Raw genomic sequence first — 17,936 nt, 5'->3', positions numbered from 1 at the left:
TTCTGATGTTTTCATTATTTGGCACCTTTTCAAAATTGTTTATGCTAATCTTTTGCCAGATTTATATAATTCTCCACGATGTTCCTCTAAACTAAGATCTAAAACATATCACGTTGTTGGAAATGAGGAAACCCCATCACTGAAACTTCTCAGAGCGTTTATACACTGATCTTGAGGGCTTGTTAATTCATATACATGATCCCCCGAAATCAAATGGCTTGTGATTTCCCATGCCCTGACTTTAGCCCAGGTAATAGTAGTTTAGTTCATTGATTCACAGAAGCACATTTTCTTTTCAAATTCTCACATCTCTGAATCAGGATGCATTTCACAGGGGATGGTATATTTTATTTGGAACACTTTTCAGTAGGAGATAAAATAAGCGTGCCTCTGTCAATGCACATCTTATGTTTGATGAAATATGGACATTAGAGACCCTTAACTATTCACGGTCAGTTTAGTACCAGTTGTATGAGGTGGGTGGAGAGAAGGAAGAGTGTGGGTAAAATGAGGCTGAGATTGGGTGAAGACTTGAGTTTCCAGTGAGGGAGGTTTCAGCAGCCAGAAATGGTGTTAGGACATTGGGGGCAGGGGTTAGAAAAGTCTAGAACTAACTTCAGTGCTCAGTGTGCAACAGAGAAGAAACCACGCCCACATCTAATGATTCTGCTTCCCCTTATAGCTGCATGGTGCCTGTGGGCATCACGGTTCGTTCTATTCCTTGAAAGTAAACCCCACTCTTGTGCGTCTGTCTTGATCCCGTTTCACTTACCGGCTCGCTCAGGGATCCACTTCTATAACAGCAAATTGTTCTTTTCATTCTTGAGAATAGGGTTACCTAAGTGTGGGCGCAGAATTTCATGATTTATCTGGGTTGTCTGGTTTGTAGCCATCTCCTCTATAAATAGTTCTCTTGGCCTTGGCCACCAGCGGAGGAGGGTGTCAGAAAGGATCTGCAAAAGGCTCTTTCTTAAGAGTCAGTGGCAGCTGGCTGGCGCCTCTAGGGCATGAAGGGAGTTTCATACTCCTCTCAGGCTAGAGCAGGTACCAAGACAAGAAGTCCTGGCAATAACATAGGCAGGGCTTGGCCACCTGAATGACCAGACTTGGCTGGGGACAGGAAAAGGATGCTAAGCTTAGCCAACTGACCAAAGTACTGAACCCATTGCCAGGAAACTCCTGACCAAGGTGAGGCAAAGGAAGACTTGGCATCATCCTCCATGAGGCTGGAGGTTGGGAGCTTGGGCATACTTTTTTCGCTTGGGGGTATTAGGACTTTCTAGACAGCTCAGTCTGGTTGGAAAGGAACTTTGTCCCTTGTCTCTAACCAATGCTGGGGTGGAATACAGGGTGGGAGAGGCTTGGGGTTCACCCCAGTCTCAGTCTGTCTTTCTCCATGGGAGCTGGAAAGGTACTATGTTTGCAGTGGCTCCCGTTTATCCTTCCTTGTGCCCTCTGTCCAAGATTCCTCCTGAGCCTCTATCCTCTACTCCTCTGCTTCAGGAGTGGCTTGACTCCAGTGAAGGGCACACGTACTAGGTGAGCAGAAGAAAGGCACTGGCAAAGAAGGGATGAGAAGTTCCCAAGGTGTGTCTTTCCCCACGACCACCGCCATGTAATTCTAGACAGTCCTCCACACCCCCAGTGGTCTAGAAGATGATATTTTTGTCATTCTTATGGCAATAACTCTAGTGGATCTGATTATGACTCCTTATCGTAGGATCTCCCCCACTGCCAAAAAGCATTGTGGAGCCAAAGAGAGTTTGGGGGCCCCTAAAGATGGGCATCTCTCCTTGGAGGACACTGCCCTGCACAGAGGGGTGGCACAATCTATAAGTGTATTAGAAATAGGAAGGCACAGGCCTGAAGGGAGATTTCCAGGGAGGGGTGATTTCCATGACCACGGGGTTGTGGCATGCCTGTGCTGTGACTTGGGCAGCCAGAAGCCACAAGTGCACTAAGAGCCTTGGCTACTGTTGAATGTGACTCCTCTTCCTTTTAGATACATTGAGCCTAGTACAGGGCACCATCACCCACCCTCGTACCTGAGCCAGGAAACTGAGGTCACTTAAAACATTCATATATATTCAGAACATCGCACACATGTCAGCATACAGTTTGGGGAGTTATTACAAAAGAGAGCCCACTTGCGTAACCACGTCCAGATCGAGATGCAGATAGAGCTTTAGTCCCTCGCTCCCAGTCATCACCCTGTGCCCAAAGCCAAACGCTGTTCTGGATTTTTCACCATCACTGAGCTTAGTCTGTTTCTGAACTTTTATAAATGGAATTCTACAGTATGTTGTGCGTATTCTTCCGTGTCTGGCTTCTTTCACTCGATGTGATGTTTCTGAGAGTTACCTGTGTAATGGCCATACATTCATTTTTCAGTGTCGTTTTTTAGTATTCTGTTGCACGACTATAACAGAGTTTATCCATTTTGGCTATGACCAAGAGTGCTGCTAGGAACATCCTTTTCCACAACTTTGTGGGGACATCTCTGGGGGCAAATGAGCACCCATTCTTGTTGGGTTCTGCTGTCTACCTGAAAGGGGGATTACTGAGTTCAGCTTTGGTAGGAGATACCCAACAGTTTTTCGAAGTGATTGCATCAATGTACACTCCACCAGCAGGGGATGAGGGTTCTGGTTGCTCCACATGCTTGACAACACTTGGTATTGCCAGTCTTTTTCATGCTAGGCATTCGGGTGGCTTTAGGTGACATTAAATTTGTCTCTGAATTCCATGGATTTTTACCCCATCAACTTCCCTCTGGGTTTTAGTGACAGCTTACAAATTGGTTTCTCTTTCTCCAGTCTGTGCTCCTGAGGTCTCTTCTCCCCCTTGAAGCTCAAAAACACACATCCCATCATGCTTTCTTTGTGAAATTCTTGAGTGTTTCTCCATCATCATAAAATCCAAGCTTTTTTTTTTTTTTTTTTGCGGTACGCAGGCCTCTCACTGTTGTGGCCTCTCCCGTTGCGGAGCTCCACAGGCTCCGGACGCGCAGGCTCAGCGGCCATGGCTCACGGGCCCAGCCGCTCCGCGGCATGTGGGATCCTCCCGGACCGGGGCACAAACCCACGTGCCCTGCATCAGCAGGCAGACTCTCAACCACTGCGCCACCAGGGAAGCCCAAAATCCAAGCTTTTTACCAGAATTCCTCGACCTTGTCCTTTCTAGCTCCGCTGTCACTCTCTACCGTAAACTCTGGACTCTAGCAACACTTTATAGTTGGATTTATTTATTCATTTAATAAATACTTAGTGCCTACCATGAGCCAGACATAGGTGAACAAAACAAGACAAAAGCCCCTCACGGAGCTCACATTCTAGTGATAATTTTACAATTTTATACTACTGGTGTATATGATTATCAAATAATTCCTGACCCGTACCTGTGACATTTTTTAACTCTTTGTTTCTTCCCAGCTTTAAATCACTTGCTAATCTTAAGCATCCTTTAAGATTTAACTCCTGAAGACTTCCCTGAAGTCCTTCTCTGTCATCTCATAGTATCCACTATTCTAGTGCATTCCACGATTAAAGAGTTGATTTTGTTATCTGTCTTCCCCACTAGACCAAGGATGGGGACTGTACTTTATTTCCCCGCCCATAGTTTTAGTATCTAGCCCAGAACCTTACCCAGAGTAGGTGCTCTATTAATGGTGTTAGGCCTGAAATGAGTTGAACTATGCTGATTTCTGGTCACTGAGGTCCGGGTCCAAGACTCTGTGTTAAGTTTCGGGGATTAGGTGTTATCTATTTTATTCTTTCTTTGTCCAATTTGCCAAAGACAAATTGTGTCTCCCTGTCTAGCATGGGCCTTTGCATATAGGAGTTTAATAAAAGTAGTTAATAAATAAGGAGCAGCTTACTGATAAGAGCTTATTTTATAAGTAACTTTCTTCTGAAAGGATATATATGCAAGGCCGTTAACATACAATTTCTGCTCAAAATATTTTCTCATTTTAACCTGAATGTCTGGCTGTACCTCTCAAGTGCATGCTCCACTCTGAAGCATTAGGAAGCAGTGTTTACCTTGTTCTTCTCAATGCCTTCATTTTTCATGTATGGCTGCCACCCTAGCAATGACTGCTAATGAAAATTACAAGCTCCAGTTTGCAAAGACCAGTGGAATATGGAGTGGCTGTTCCAGCATTAGAGAACCAACTATAGCCAACAGTCAGTTAAAAAAAAACAACCCTGAAGTTTTATCATGGACATTTTCAAACATACACAAAAACAGAATAATAAAGTGAACCCCATCCTCTGATTACCCACCACCCAGGGGCAACCAGAGGCAGTTCTGTATGCCAAAGACATTCAATCACCTACAAAGAGTTTATTCCTGCCGCTGGGAAAATGCAAAGGGGCTGGAGAGACAGTGACTTCTGAGAACATAAATTAAGGAGTCTGGCTAGTGATGTCCTCATAGAATAACTATAAAATGCGTTGGCCAGTTGACATGCAATTTAGTTGAGTCAACACTGAAGTTATGTTTGGACCAGCTGTATGAGAGCTCAACAATTTTCAGACCTCTGTAGTGAGTTAAAAACAACAACAGCAGCAACAAAATTCTCCAAGCTATAGCAACCATCACAACACGAACCAAAAAGCCCAAAAACCAACCCACACAAGATACTTCTTGGAGGATGGCTGTGGAAGTATATGTATGTTCAAGTTTATAATTTGAAATAGTATGATGTTCTTTTTCTTTAGGAAGGGTTTATTAAGACATTAAAACTGATGAATAAGATGAAAAGGATATGTCCAACAGGAGAACGTTTAAAAGTACCTCAACCTTCTGTTGAGAGGTGGACAGTGTTAATCACCGTTTGTTCCTATCTTGGCTTCCTTCTCTGACTCCATCCACACCCGTTCCGTCCCTAGAACCACCTGCATCACATTGCAGGTATTTGTACACCTCCTCTTTGACTTTCACAACACCCAGGGCAGACTCTGCAAATGCAAGGGGGTCAGTTAAGGTTTTTGGAGTTGAGCAAAATCCAACCAAGATGACACAGTCCCTTCGAAATAGTCTGTTTCAAACAGCTTGAATTTGTATGTACTTGCATTCAAGAAAAGAGCATATAAAGCAATCTGTTCACTCACTTTTCCCTAATCTATGCTGGCCTTTTTCTCAACTTGTTCCAGTTGTGAGACTTCAGTAACATACTAATTCACTTTCATTTTCCTGTAGCAGATTTAGAAACTGCCTATGCATCTGTTTCTTGGCACACTGGTAGCATAAATAAGGACTAAAGTGCTTTTTTCTTATATGTTAGGAGTTGACAAACTTTTTTTGTAAGGGGCCTGATAATACCCACTTTAGGTTTTGTAGGCCATATCGTTTCTGTCAAAACTACTCAAATCAACTCTCTATACTATCTGCAACTTTTACGTAAATCTAAGTTTTTTCTATATAAATCTATAAATTATATAATAACATTAAAAATATAGTCCACTTTTTATAATGATAATGCAGCCATAAACTTCCTTTTATAAAAAGAAAAAAAAGTCTACCCAAGTTGTTAGGGGACCCACTGACCAAAACCGTCCGTCCTGGCCAGGCACGACAGTAACCACTTGCATGAGTTATCTTACAACAGGAGGTCCTGGTAAGGAACGTGGAACTAACAAGCTACCACCAACTGGAAGAATTCGGGAAGGTCGAAAGGAGAGAGGAGACGCCAGTCTATATGTGCCACCAACCTTCCAGAATCCTTCTCACTGGAATCCATCTTGGCTGAGCGATGTGCACATCACCAGGAAGGACCCTGAGTCAGAATGATTGGCCAGAGACAACCCGGAAACTAACCCCATTACCATAAAGCCTGAGACTGTGAGCCACGTGGCAGAGCAGTTCTCCTGGGTACCCTTACCCTGCCGCTGTCCACCCGGGTTCCCGTTCCCAATAAAGTCTCTGGCTTTGTCAGCACGTGTGTCTCCTTGGACAATTCATTTCCGAGCGTTAGACAAGAGCCCACTCTTGGGCCCTGGAAGGGGTCTCCCTTCCTGCGACAAAACCAGCTATTGTAGTTCGAAGGCAGCTGCAGGTAAGTAGTTAAACAAATGGGCATGGCAGTGTCCCAGTAAAACTGAGAGTCAGATTTGGCCCCGGGGCCATAGTTTGCCAACCCTTATTCTATGCCATCAACTGAAGCTGCCTGAGAGTTAGTCACTCAGGACCATGTGGCTTTCTGTTGAAGGGAATAAGAGGCATGAGTCTGATGTTGTGGGAATTCATCTCAAGCTACACTGAGAATAGGACAAGTGATTTTGGACTCTGGCCAGGTTAGATGTCATCCTGCCCATAACTGGAAGTGTGGGATGGAATTTTGTTCTTCGGGATAAAAATACTTTTGGAGCCATTCCTTTCAATGGCATATACTCTAGTTCTCATGCCTCCATTAGATCATCTGCTTAACTGTCTATTATTGGGAAAATATACCTGTTTCCTATATCCCTTCACTTCTCCCCAAGTTCAAAGGTGAGCTTATCAGCTGAGCCTAGACAAAGGCATGAGCTCATGCCTATCCTCCTCTCCCTTTTTGGGAGTGTTTGCTCAAGGGACAGGTCTGTCCTTCTGCAAAGCACATTTGAAGTGAGTCTAACATCTGCCTTCTAAAGATAGCTCTGGAAAGCTATGACCCTCTGTCCTCCCTTTTTGGGGCTAAATAGTTATGAAAAGCAGCAGTATCTCCTCCACCTGGGTGGGGAAGTTTGTCCTCTGCAGCCCCAGATTCTACCGTAGCGGGGGCGGTCATCTCAAGGTCTAGGCTACAAGTGGGAAATCTTTTGACATGGATCCAAGCCATGTTCTTCAATTACCACAATTTAGCACTACTGCTACATTTTTTTTTTTTTTTTTTTTTTTGCAGTTCGCGGGCCTCTCACTGTTGTGGCCTTTCCCGTTGCAGAGCACAGGCTCTGGATGCGCAGGCTCAGCGGCCATGGCTCACGGGCCCAGCTGCTCCGTGGCATGTGGGATCTTCCCGGACCTGGGCACGAACCCATGTCCCCTGCATCGGCAGGCGGACTCTCAACCACTGTGCCACCAGGGAAGCCCTACTGCTACTTTTAATAAAGGTGACATTTTGATTTTCCACATGAATTCATGTGAGAAAAAAGTTAATGTAGCAGGTGTGGTTGCTTACTCCTGGCGTGTCTCCAAGAGAACCACAATTGATCCTTCACCAACCCGTGGGTAATGTGGTCCTCCAAGTGTTCCTCGTGTTAGTGATGGATGATTTGGTTACATGTATCTGGAGCAATGGACTATGCCATTGCTGGCTTGCCAAGTTGTTTTGCATAAACGTCAATAATGATGATGTGCACCTAGTTTTATTGTTGGGGTCCTGAGTTTCCATTGTCATGGCTGGTTGTGTAGCTATGGTTGCTCAGCAAGATGTATCTATGTGACCAGTCCCCCCATAAAAAAACTCAGACCCAGAGAATCAAAAAGGCATCCCTAGGCAGAGACATTCCTCACATGTCCCTGAAGTTCACTGCCAGGGAGAACACTCTCCTAAGTATCCCTGGACAAGGAAGGACATCAGAATTCTGTGCTGGACCTTTCTAGACTCCAACAACACCCTTCTTTCTTCCCTGCTGCTTTAACTCTGTGTTTATTGCTGTAATAAATCTTAGCTATGAATATAACATGCTGCTGAGTCTTGTTAATCCTTCTGTGAATCACTGAATGAAACACTCCTTTAGTTCAACAATTTAAAATTCAGAGAAGAACAGGGCTGGGACTAGGGTGGAAAATTTAAGGGATGCCAAAAACTTAATAATTACGATAAATAATATCTTAATAAATATTTTTAAAAGTATTAACATTTAATGCAAAAAACCCATGACAAACGAAACATCAAAAATTCAAATAGGGCTTCCCTGGTGGCGCAGTGGTTGGGAGTCCGCCTGCCGATGCGGGGGACGTGGTTCGTGCCCTGGTCCGGGAAGATCCCACATGCCGCGGAGCAGCTGGGCCCATGAGCCATGGTCACTGGGCCTGTGCATCCGGAGCCTGTGCTCCACGGCGGGAGAGGCCACAGCGGTGAGAGGCCCGTGTACAGAAAAAAAAAAAAAAAAAAAAAAAATTCAAATAAAGACAGGTTTCCACCCTACACCTGCAATATCTTGCCTCACTTGCCTCACCCAAATCCCTGCCCTGGAGAAAAGAGGTACACAAGTAATTACTGCCTGTACGTTGCTAAAGCTGAGAGCTGCATCTTTAGCTATGGTGCTAAAGGTTGCTAAATGGTGATAAATAGTTGCTGTACTTCTCTGACTTTCCCTTCATGTCACTTAGTTCTTGCCTCCTCCAGTCAATTAATCTCTGATAATGTATCAGCTGCTTATGGGGCTGATATGTAACCCCTTTTGGGGATCTGCACCCCTCAGAGCCCTGAAGACTATATGAGAAGTCTTTTCTTTTCCTCCTCATGTAGAAGCCCTCTGTAACTAAAACAATCCATTAAGGTTGAATACCATTGGTAGGTAACTCCTGAATGCTAAGATAACTTAGCTTAAATGCATACTATGGTTACTCAAAAGAGCTTTAGAGGTCTCTGGCAACCTTCATTTCTAAATTTCTATTTACCCATACATTTTCAGGAAGATAGGTGCACAGTTAGATCCTGGGGCTCTAATAATAGCTACATTTTATAGTATGTACAAAGACTAGTGCTGGAAACTTTATTTACATCATCACAAATTTTTATGACAATAGTTCAAAGACACATGATACTGTCTCTATTTCACAAAGAATGAAACTGAGCCTTAAGGTGGTTAAGACACATTCCCAAGGTCCCCCACTAATAAGAAGCAGACCTGGAATTCAACCTACAATCATCTGGCTCCAGAGATGGCAAAAGCCAGCCGCAGACACTCTTTTGCGGGTGTGTGTGTGTGTGTGTGTGTGTGTGTGTGTGTGTGTGTCAAACACTGTTTTTTAATGCACTTGAACAGTGAGCACTTGGGAGGGTGATTCTCCAGGGACCACCATCCTCCTCACTTCCTACTGTGTCACCTATTGTCCCCGCCTGGCCCTTGAAGACACTGCATACGGGACCTCTGCTTCCAAGCCTGTCCTCTTTCTAGCACTTGATGGTGTCACCTACTTTGGATTCTTTTTATCGCTGTACCAACTTCAAGGAGGGTGCTTGTTGGAAATGACTTCCATGACCTCAGCTGGAGCCCTGCGATTTATACACATAAAAGGGCAAGAGCTTCTTCTCACTCCATATGAGAGCTCAGTTCTTCCGAATTATTCATTTTTGAATAACTCATGTATTAGCATCTATGTACTCATATCCCATCACTGCCATCTTTCCTAACTGCTTTAGGAAACCATCTTACGCTCATATCAAAAAATGAAAAGAGGGAGGCAACTTTTGAGAGTTGGCCCATATTTAAGCAGTTGGCCAAGACTTGCTAAATCTTTTTTAGTCTTCCTTTCCTCTACATAGACATACCAACTTTAGCTAGAAGTAACGTAATGCACATAGAGGATCTACTGATGGGCTTCAGAGGCTCATTGAATACCCTAGGCATTACATACACATTTCAGTTTATACGTATATTTTTCTAGAGAGAGAGAGAGTTTATAGTCTCCACTGGATTTTAAGAGGGTCTACAGATTTTAAGAGGGCCTATAAACCAAATTTATGAACTACTCAAAATAGCATATAGTGTATTATTCTGGTTACAAAAATCAGCCAAGGTTTTGGATGCCCCATCTGACAGACACCACAGGAATGCACATTTTGTTTTCTTTTTCTTTTGTTTTCTTTTTTTAACCACAATGAATCTTACTGGAACATGTTGTGATGTCCTAGATGAAAACACTAAGGAATACAGCAGGAAGGAACAAACTCACCTTATTTATTACCTAGAATTTGTTTTGGCTGTCCTTTGCCCTAAAACTGTGAAATAATTATAGCTGTTGTTTATAGCGCATCCCAGCCAGATGTTCATCTAACCTCTGCATGAAAACTTCCAGCACCAGGGAAGGCCCATCATCCACCATGACCCTAGGTCATGATTATGTAGCTTCATTTGTTTTAGGTGTTTAATGTTTTATTTTGTTTATAGTCTATGTATTTTGCGAATATTTGAAATGAGCTAGACTCAAGGCCAAGATAAAATAACAGAACCATTAAAGGATGATCCAGTGTGGAGACGGCAGTTAGGAAATGCCAGGAAACTGCAGGTAAGGGGGCTATTGTATTTGAGTAGAGGAGGTAATCCTGAGATTTTTGGCAGCGATGGAAACAGAAACCCAAGGGATTCCCTAAGTCTTCTGATCTAATGAGAGGAAGCTGATCATATTTTCAAGGGAGGCAAACATTCTCCTAACTCTACGTTCTCCTAACTCTATGTTCTATAAGGAACTATCATAAGGCTTTTTAGACAGTGTACATTTTAAAAGGCATTAATGGACAGTGGCTTGTTGCCAGATGTTTTACCATAAATGTAGACATTTCTTATAACATTACTCCATCGAAGCTAGATTCTAGGGTTTTTTTTAATACTAGATAAATAGTATTTAACTGCTTCAATAAGCCAATTTTCAGTTGTGCCATCCCAGAAGAAAGAGAGGAGCACATTTATAGAAGTGCTCTCAAAGAAGTGTATTTAACTTTTCTCTATTCCCAGGGAAACAGTGAACGTCACTGGCAGCCTTCATAGTCAATTCTATTGAGAGAGGAGGGAAATTCACAGGGACTAGTCTTTTGGCTTGGCCACCCCAAACTTCCTCTGGTTCCAATGATTTTCCAGTGCAAACCACTAACAAGTAGAGCCTGAGGGGAATTTCAGAGGTCTCATAGTTTGCCTGCAGCTCTGGATGTAATGGTTAGAAATGGGGACCTTGCAGAAGCCCTACAGGGCTCTTCAGTTACCCAATTCTGGGGGTGGAGTCCAAAGAGGTAAAAGATTTGTAATACTGTGTCTTTATTACCTCTCCCACCTCCTTTTTTTGTGCCTTTGTCTTTTGCACTGAAGATTGATATTCTTTGTCAAATGGAACAACCATTACAAATCTTTTCCACAGGTTTTCAAATGATATCTAAATTGATCCAGGTATGAATCCTTCTGGAGATATGATTACATATAACTACAAATGAAATTTAGAAGTAGACTCATTTGATATTATGACATAAATAATCTCAAGTTTTCTTTTTAAAAAAAAAAATAACTCTATAACTGCCATGCTAAGTTAACGCTATTCAACGAAAAATTCCATTCTCAAGAAAATTTCTTGGGACATGGATATCCATGTTATACTAAGAGGCTTGCTGGATGACTCTGGAATTAGACTACAGGGAGGTAGATCAGTTTAATGGCCATTGTCATCAATTCAGTTGATTTTATTTTCCATTAGCTAGTTGGCATAAAATTCAAATTTGAGATCCTTCATGATCCCTAGAATACAGACATTGTATTCCATTAATTCAAAAGGATCCATACCCTGTAGACACAAGTTAAGAAATACTTGATTATAGGAGGTCTCTCCACCTACAAGTGAGGGCTCTTACACCTCCAGAGAGAACTGAGACTAAGCAGGGCCAAGCCTTATATCAAAAGCATAGCTATGGATTTGCTCGAGAGCCTAGACACATAATCAACTGAGAACACAAAGTTTTGTTTCATAAGACAGAGAACAACCTTTGAGCCATTAAGCAATATCTTCTGCAGAAAGGATGAAACCAGAAAGCTATTCTGAGCTGGACAGAAACTTCTTCTGAGTCAGATTAATATGAGGACAAAATCGGAAGGGGAGGCAAAGCTGCGGGGGGATGCAGGGGAAAGACAGAAGGCTTCACTTGTTTGCTCATTCATTCATTTGTTCACTCCCTCATTAGTCAAACACAAAATAAATATTTTCTATTGACGGGGGATTCTCCTAGGCCCTGGGGTTTCAAATCAGACATGAACAACTCCAAGTACTTAGAAGAATATGAGAAAACGACATGAAGTTAAGATCTGAGTCAAACAAAAATGGGCTTGGAAAGGTAGATTGGATCAAAATTAGGGAGAAATTTTAAAGTCAGACTTGAATACAAGGGTCTAGTCTTGATTCTGAAGGCAATGGAGGGGGACAGGTATCAACTTTTAAATAAGGGAATGACATACATGGAGCAAGGATTTATTTGGAAAAGAGAACAAAGCTTTGGCGTGAACTTGGGGGTGAGGAGGGCTATTGTTTAAGTTAAAGGTATCCACAGCTAGAACTAGAAGTGGGGGTGAAATTACTAAGGGAGAGAGGTAAAATGGAAAAAAGACAGAGCCTTGGGAAACACTTATATTTGAGAACGGCAGGAGACAAAGAAGCCAGAAGAACTTGGGGATGAATCAGCAATAGAAGCCAAAAAAGGAGGAAGTTTCTAGAATATAGAAGCTGATTAGTTAATGACACTTGTGTAATCAAGGAAAAGCAGGATTGAGAAATGGCTTTTTAAACTAGGTGCTGGAAGGTTCTTGGTGACTTTCAAGAGTGGGTGAGGGAATGAGTAGAAAATGAGAATTGGAAGCAGTAAATATATCCAATTTCATGAATTAGACCACAAAATAAAAGAGAGCAGGGCTTCCCTGGTGGCGCAGTGGTTGAGAGTCTGCCTGCCGATGCAGGGGACACGGGTTCGTGCCCTGGTCCGGGAAGATCCCACATGCCACGGAGCAGCTGGGCCCGTGAGCCATGGCCGCTGAGCCTGCGCGTCCAGAGCCTGTGCTCCGCAATGGGAGAGGCCACAACAGTGAGAGGCCTGTGCACCGAAAAAGAGTAAAATAAAATAAATAAAAGAGAGCAGTCTGAGAGAACATCAGATATATTCATTAGAAATGTTTTGGTTGCAACAAGCCTCTTAGACAGCCTCATCCACCAGAGGACAGACAGCAGAAGCAAGAAGAACTACAGTCCTGCAGCCTGTGGAACAAAAACCACATTCACAGAAAAACAGACAAGATGAAAAGGCAGAGGGCTATGTACCATATGAAGGAACAAGATAAAACCCCAGAAAAACAACAAAATGAAGTGGAGATAGGCAACCTTCCAGAAAAAGAATTCAGAATAATGATAGTGAAGATGATCCAGGACCTCAGAAAAACAATGGAGGCAAAGATGGAGAAGATGCAAGAAATGTTTAACAAAGACCTAGACGAATTAAAGAACAAACAGAGATGAACAATACAATAACTGAAATGAAAACTACACTAGAAGGAATCAATAGCAGAATAACTGAGGCAGAAGAACGAATAAGTGATCTGGAAGACAGAATGGTGGAATTCACTGCTGCGGAACAGAATAAAGAAAAAAGAATGAAAAGAAATGAAGACAGCCTAAGAGACCTCTGGGACAACATTAAATGCAACAACATTCACATTATAGGGGTCCCAGAAGGAGATGAGAGAGAGAGAGGACTAGAGAAAATATTTGAAGAGATTATAGCAGAAAACTTCCTTAACGTGGGAAAGGAAATAGCCACCCAAGTCGAGGAAGCACAGCAAGTCCCGTACAGGATAAACCCAAGGAGAAACACGCCAAGACACATAGTAATCAAATTAGCAACGATTAAAGACTAAGAAAAATTATTGAAAGCAGCAAGGGGAAAATGACAAACAACATACAAGGGAACTCCCATAAGGTTAACAGTTGATTTCTCAGCAGAAACTCTACAAGCCAGAAGGGAGTGGCATGATACACTTAAAGAGTGAAAGGGAAGAACCTACAACCAAGATTACTCAACCTGGCAAGGATCTCATTCACATTCTATGGAGAAATCAAAAGCTTTACAGACAGGCAAAAGCTAAGAGAATTCAGCACCACCAAACCAGCTCTACAACAAATGCTAAAGGCACTTCTCTAAGTGGGAAACACAAGAGAAGAAAAGGACCTACAAAAACCAACCCAAAACAATTAAGAAAATGGTCTTAGAAACATACATATCGAGAACTACCTTAAACGTGAATGGATTAAATGCTCCAACCAAAAGACACAGGCCTGCTGAATGGATACGAAAACAAGACCCGTATATATGCTGTCTACAAGAGCCCACTTCAGACCTAGGGACACATACAGACTGAAAGTGAGGGGATAGAAAAAGATATTCCATGCAAATGGACATCAAAAGAAAGCTGGAGTAGCTATACTCATAACACATAAAATAGACTTTAAAACAAAGAATGTTACAAGAGACAAGGACACTACATAATGATCAAGGGATCAAACCAAGAAGAAGATATAAAAATTACAAATATATATGCACCCAACATAGGAGCACCTCAATACATAAGGCAACTGCTAACAGCTGTAAAAGAGGAAATTGACAGTAACACAATAATAGTGGGGGACTTTAACACCTCATATACACCAATGGACTGATCACCCCAAATGAAAATAAATAAGGAAACAGAAGCTTTAAATGACACAGTAGACCAGATAGATTTAATTATATTTATAGGACATTTCATCCAAAACCAGCAGATTACACTTTCTTCTCAAGTGCGCATGGAATATTCTCCAGGACAGATCACATCTTGGGTCACAAATCAAGCCTCAATAAATTTAAGAAAACTGAAATCATATCAAGCACCTTTGCTGACCACAACACTATGAGATTAGAAATGAATTACAGGGGGAAAAAAGTAAAAAACACAAACACATGGAGGCTAAATGCTACGTTACTAAATAACCAACAGACCACTGAAGAAATCAAAGAGGAAATAAAAAAATACCTAGAGACAAATGACAATGAAAACATGACAATCCAAACCCTGTGGGATGCAGCAAAAGCAGTTCTAAGAGGAAAGTTTATAGCTATACAAGCCTACATCAAGAAACAAGAAAAATCTCAAATAAGTAATCTAACCTTACACCTAAAGGAACTAGAGAAAGAAGAACAAACAGAACCCAAACTTAGCAGAAGGAAAGAAAACATAACGATCAGAGCAGAAATAAATGAAATAGAAACAAAGAGAACAATAGCAAAGATCAATAAAACTAAAAGCTGGTTCTTTGAGAAGATAAACAAAATTCTTAGAAGAAGAATTTTATTCTTAGAAGATAAACAATTAGCCAGACTCATCAAGAAAAAGAGGGAGAAGACTCAAATCAATAAAATTAGAAAAGAAAAAGGAGAAGTTACAACAGACACCACAGATATACAAAGCATCCTAAGAGACTACCAAAAGGAACTCTATGCCAATAAAATGGACAACCTGGAAGAAATGGACAAATTCTTAGAAAGGTATAATCTTCCAAGACTGAAACAGAAAGAAATAGAAAATATGAACAGACCAATCACAAGTAATGGAATTGAAACTATGAATAAAAATCTTCCAACAAACAGAAGTCCAGGACCAGATGGCTTCACAGGTGAATTCTATCAAATATTTAGAGAAGAGCTAACACCCATCCTTCTCAAACTCTTCCAAAAAATTGCGGAGGAAGGAACACTCCCAAACTCATTCTATGAGGCCATCATCACCCTGATACCAAAACCAGACAAAGACACTACAAAAAAAGAAAATTACAGACCAATATCACTGATGAATGTAGATGCAAAAATCTTCAACAAAATACTGGCAAACAGAATCCAACAACACATTAATAGGATCATACACCATGATCAAGTGGAATTTATCCCAGGGATGCAAGGATTCTTCAATATATGTAAATCAATCAATTTGATACACTATATTAACAAAGTCAAGAAGAAAAACCATATGATCATCTCAATAGATGCAGAAAAAGCTTTTGACAGAATTCAACACCCATTTATGATAAAAACTCTCCAGAAAGTGGGCATAGAGGGAACCTACCTCAACATAATAAAGGCCATATATGACAAACCCACAGCAAACATCATTCTCAATGGTGAAAAACTGAAAACATTTCCTCTAAGATCAGGAACAACACAAGGATGTCCACTCTCACCACTATTATTCAACATAGTTTTGGAAGTTTTAGCCACAGCAATCAGAGAAGGAAAAGAAGTAAAAGGAATCCAAATCAGAAGGGAAGAAGTAAAGCTGTCACTGTTTGCAGATGACATGATACTATACACAGAGAATCCTAAAGATGCTACCAGAAAACTACTAGAGCTAATCAATGAATTTGGTAAAGGAGCAGGATACAAAATTAATGCGCAGAAATCTCTTGCATTCCTATACACTAATGATGAAATATCTGAAAGAAAAATTAAGGAAACACTCCCAATTACCATTGCAACAAAAAGAATAAAAGACCTAGGAATAAACCTACCTAGGGAGACAAAAGACCTGTATGCAGAAAACTATAAGACACTGATGAAAGAAATTAAAGATGATACCAACAGATGGAGAGATATACCATGTTCTTGGATTGGAAGAATCAATACTGTGAAAATGACTATACTACCCAAAGCAATCTACAGATTGAATGCAATCTCTATCAAATTACCAATGGTATTTTTTATGGAACTAGGACAAAAAATCTAAAAATTTATATGGAGACACAGAAGACCCCGGATAGCCAAAGCAGTATTGAGGGAAAAAACCGGAGCTGGAGGAATCAGACTCCCTGACTTCAGACTATACTACAAAGCTACAGTAATCAAGATAATATGGTACTGGCACAAAAAGAGAAACATAGGTCAATGGAACAAGATAGAAAGCCCAGAGGTAAACTCACGCACCTACGGTAAACTAATCTTGACAAAGAAGGCAAGGATATACAATGGAGAAAAGACAGCCTCTTCAATAAGTGGTGCTGGGAAAACTGGACAGCTACATATAAAAGAATGAAATTAGAACACTCCCTAACACCATACACTAAAATAAAATCGAAATGGATTTGAGAAGTAAATGTAAGACTGGGCACTATAAAACTCTTAGCAGAAAACATAGGAAGAACACTGTTTGACATAAATCACAGCAAAATCTTTTTTGATCCACCTCCTAGAGAAATGGAAATAAAAACAAAAATCAACAAAGGGGACCTAATGAAACTTAAAAGCTTTTGCACAGCAAAGGAAACCATAAACAAGACGAAAAGACAACCCTCAGAATGGGCGAAAAATTTGCAAACGAATCAACAGACAAAGGATTAATCTCCAAAATTTATAAACAGCTCATGCAGCTCGATATTCAAAGAACAAACAACCCAATCCAAAAACGGGCAGAAGACCTAAGTAGACATTTCTCCAAAGAAGATATACAGATGGCCAAGAAGCACATGAAAAGCTGCTCAACATCACTAATTATTAGAGAAATGCAAATCAAAACTACAATAAGGTATCACCTCACACCGGTTAGAATGTGCTTCATCAGAAAATCTACAAACAACAAATGCTGGAGAGGGTGTGGAGAAAAGGGAACCCTCTTGCACCGTTGGTGGGAATGTAAACTGATACAGCCACTATGGAGAACAGTATGGAGGTTCCTTAAAAAACTAAAAATAGAATTACCATATGATCCAGCAATCCCACTACTGGGCATATACCCAGAGAAAACCACAATTCAAAAAGACACATACACTCCAGTGTTCACTGCAGCTCTATTTGCAGTAGGCATGTCATGGAAGCAACCTAAATGCCCATCGACAGATGAATGGATAAAGAAGATGTGGCTCATATTACAATGGAATATTACTCAGCCATAAAAAGGAATGAAAGTTGGTCATTTGTAGAGACGTAGATGGGTCTAGAGACTGTCATACAGAGTGAAGTAAGTCAGAAAGAGAAAAACAAATATCGTATATTAATGCATATATGTGGAACCTAGAGAAATGGTACAAATGAACTGGATTTCAGGGTAGAAATTGAGACACAGATGTAGAGAACAAATGTGTGGACACCAAGGGGGGGGAAGCTGCGGGGGGGTCGTGGTGGTGGTGTGATGAATTGGGCGATTGGGGTTGACATGTATACATTGATGTGTATAAAATTGATG

The 17,936-nt window shown here is 41.3% G+C and overlaps 1 protein-coding gene across 1 annotated transcript in view; it reads right to left on the bottom strand.

Annotated features, from left to right (window-relative positions):
• Window positions 1-17,936, bottom strand: part of TXNDC8 (thioredoxin domain containing 8) — a 39,447-nt gene that overhangs the window by 254 nt on the left and 21,257 nt on the right. The gene's annotated exons all lie outside the window — the stretch shown is intronic.

This window comes from Phocoena sinus, chromosome 6 (genome assembly GCF_008692025.1).
Source record: "Phocoena sinus isolate mPhoSin1 chromosome 6, mPhoSin1.pri, whole genome shotgun sequence".
NCBI lineage: Eukaryota > Metazoa > Chordata > Mammalia > Artiodactyla > Phocoenidae > Phocoena > Phocoena sinus.
This window is presented reverse-complemented; position numbering and strand designations above follow the sequence as displayed.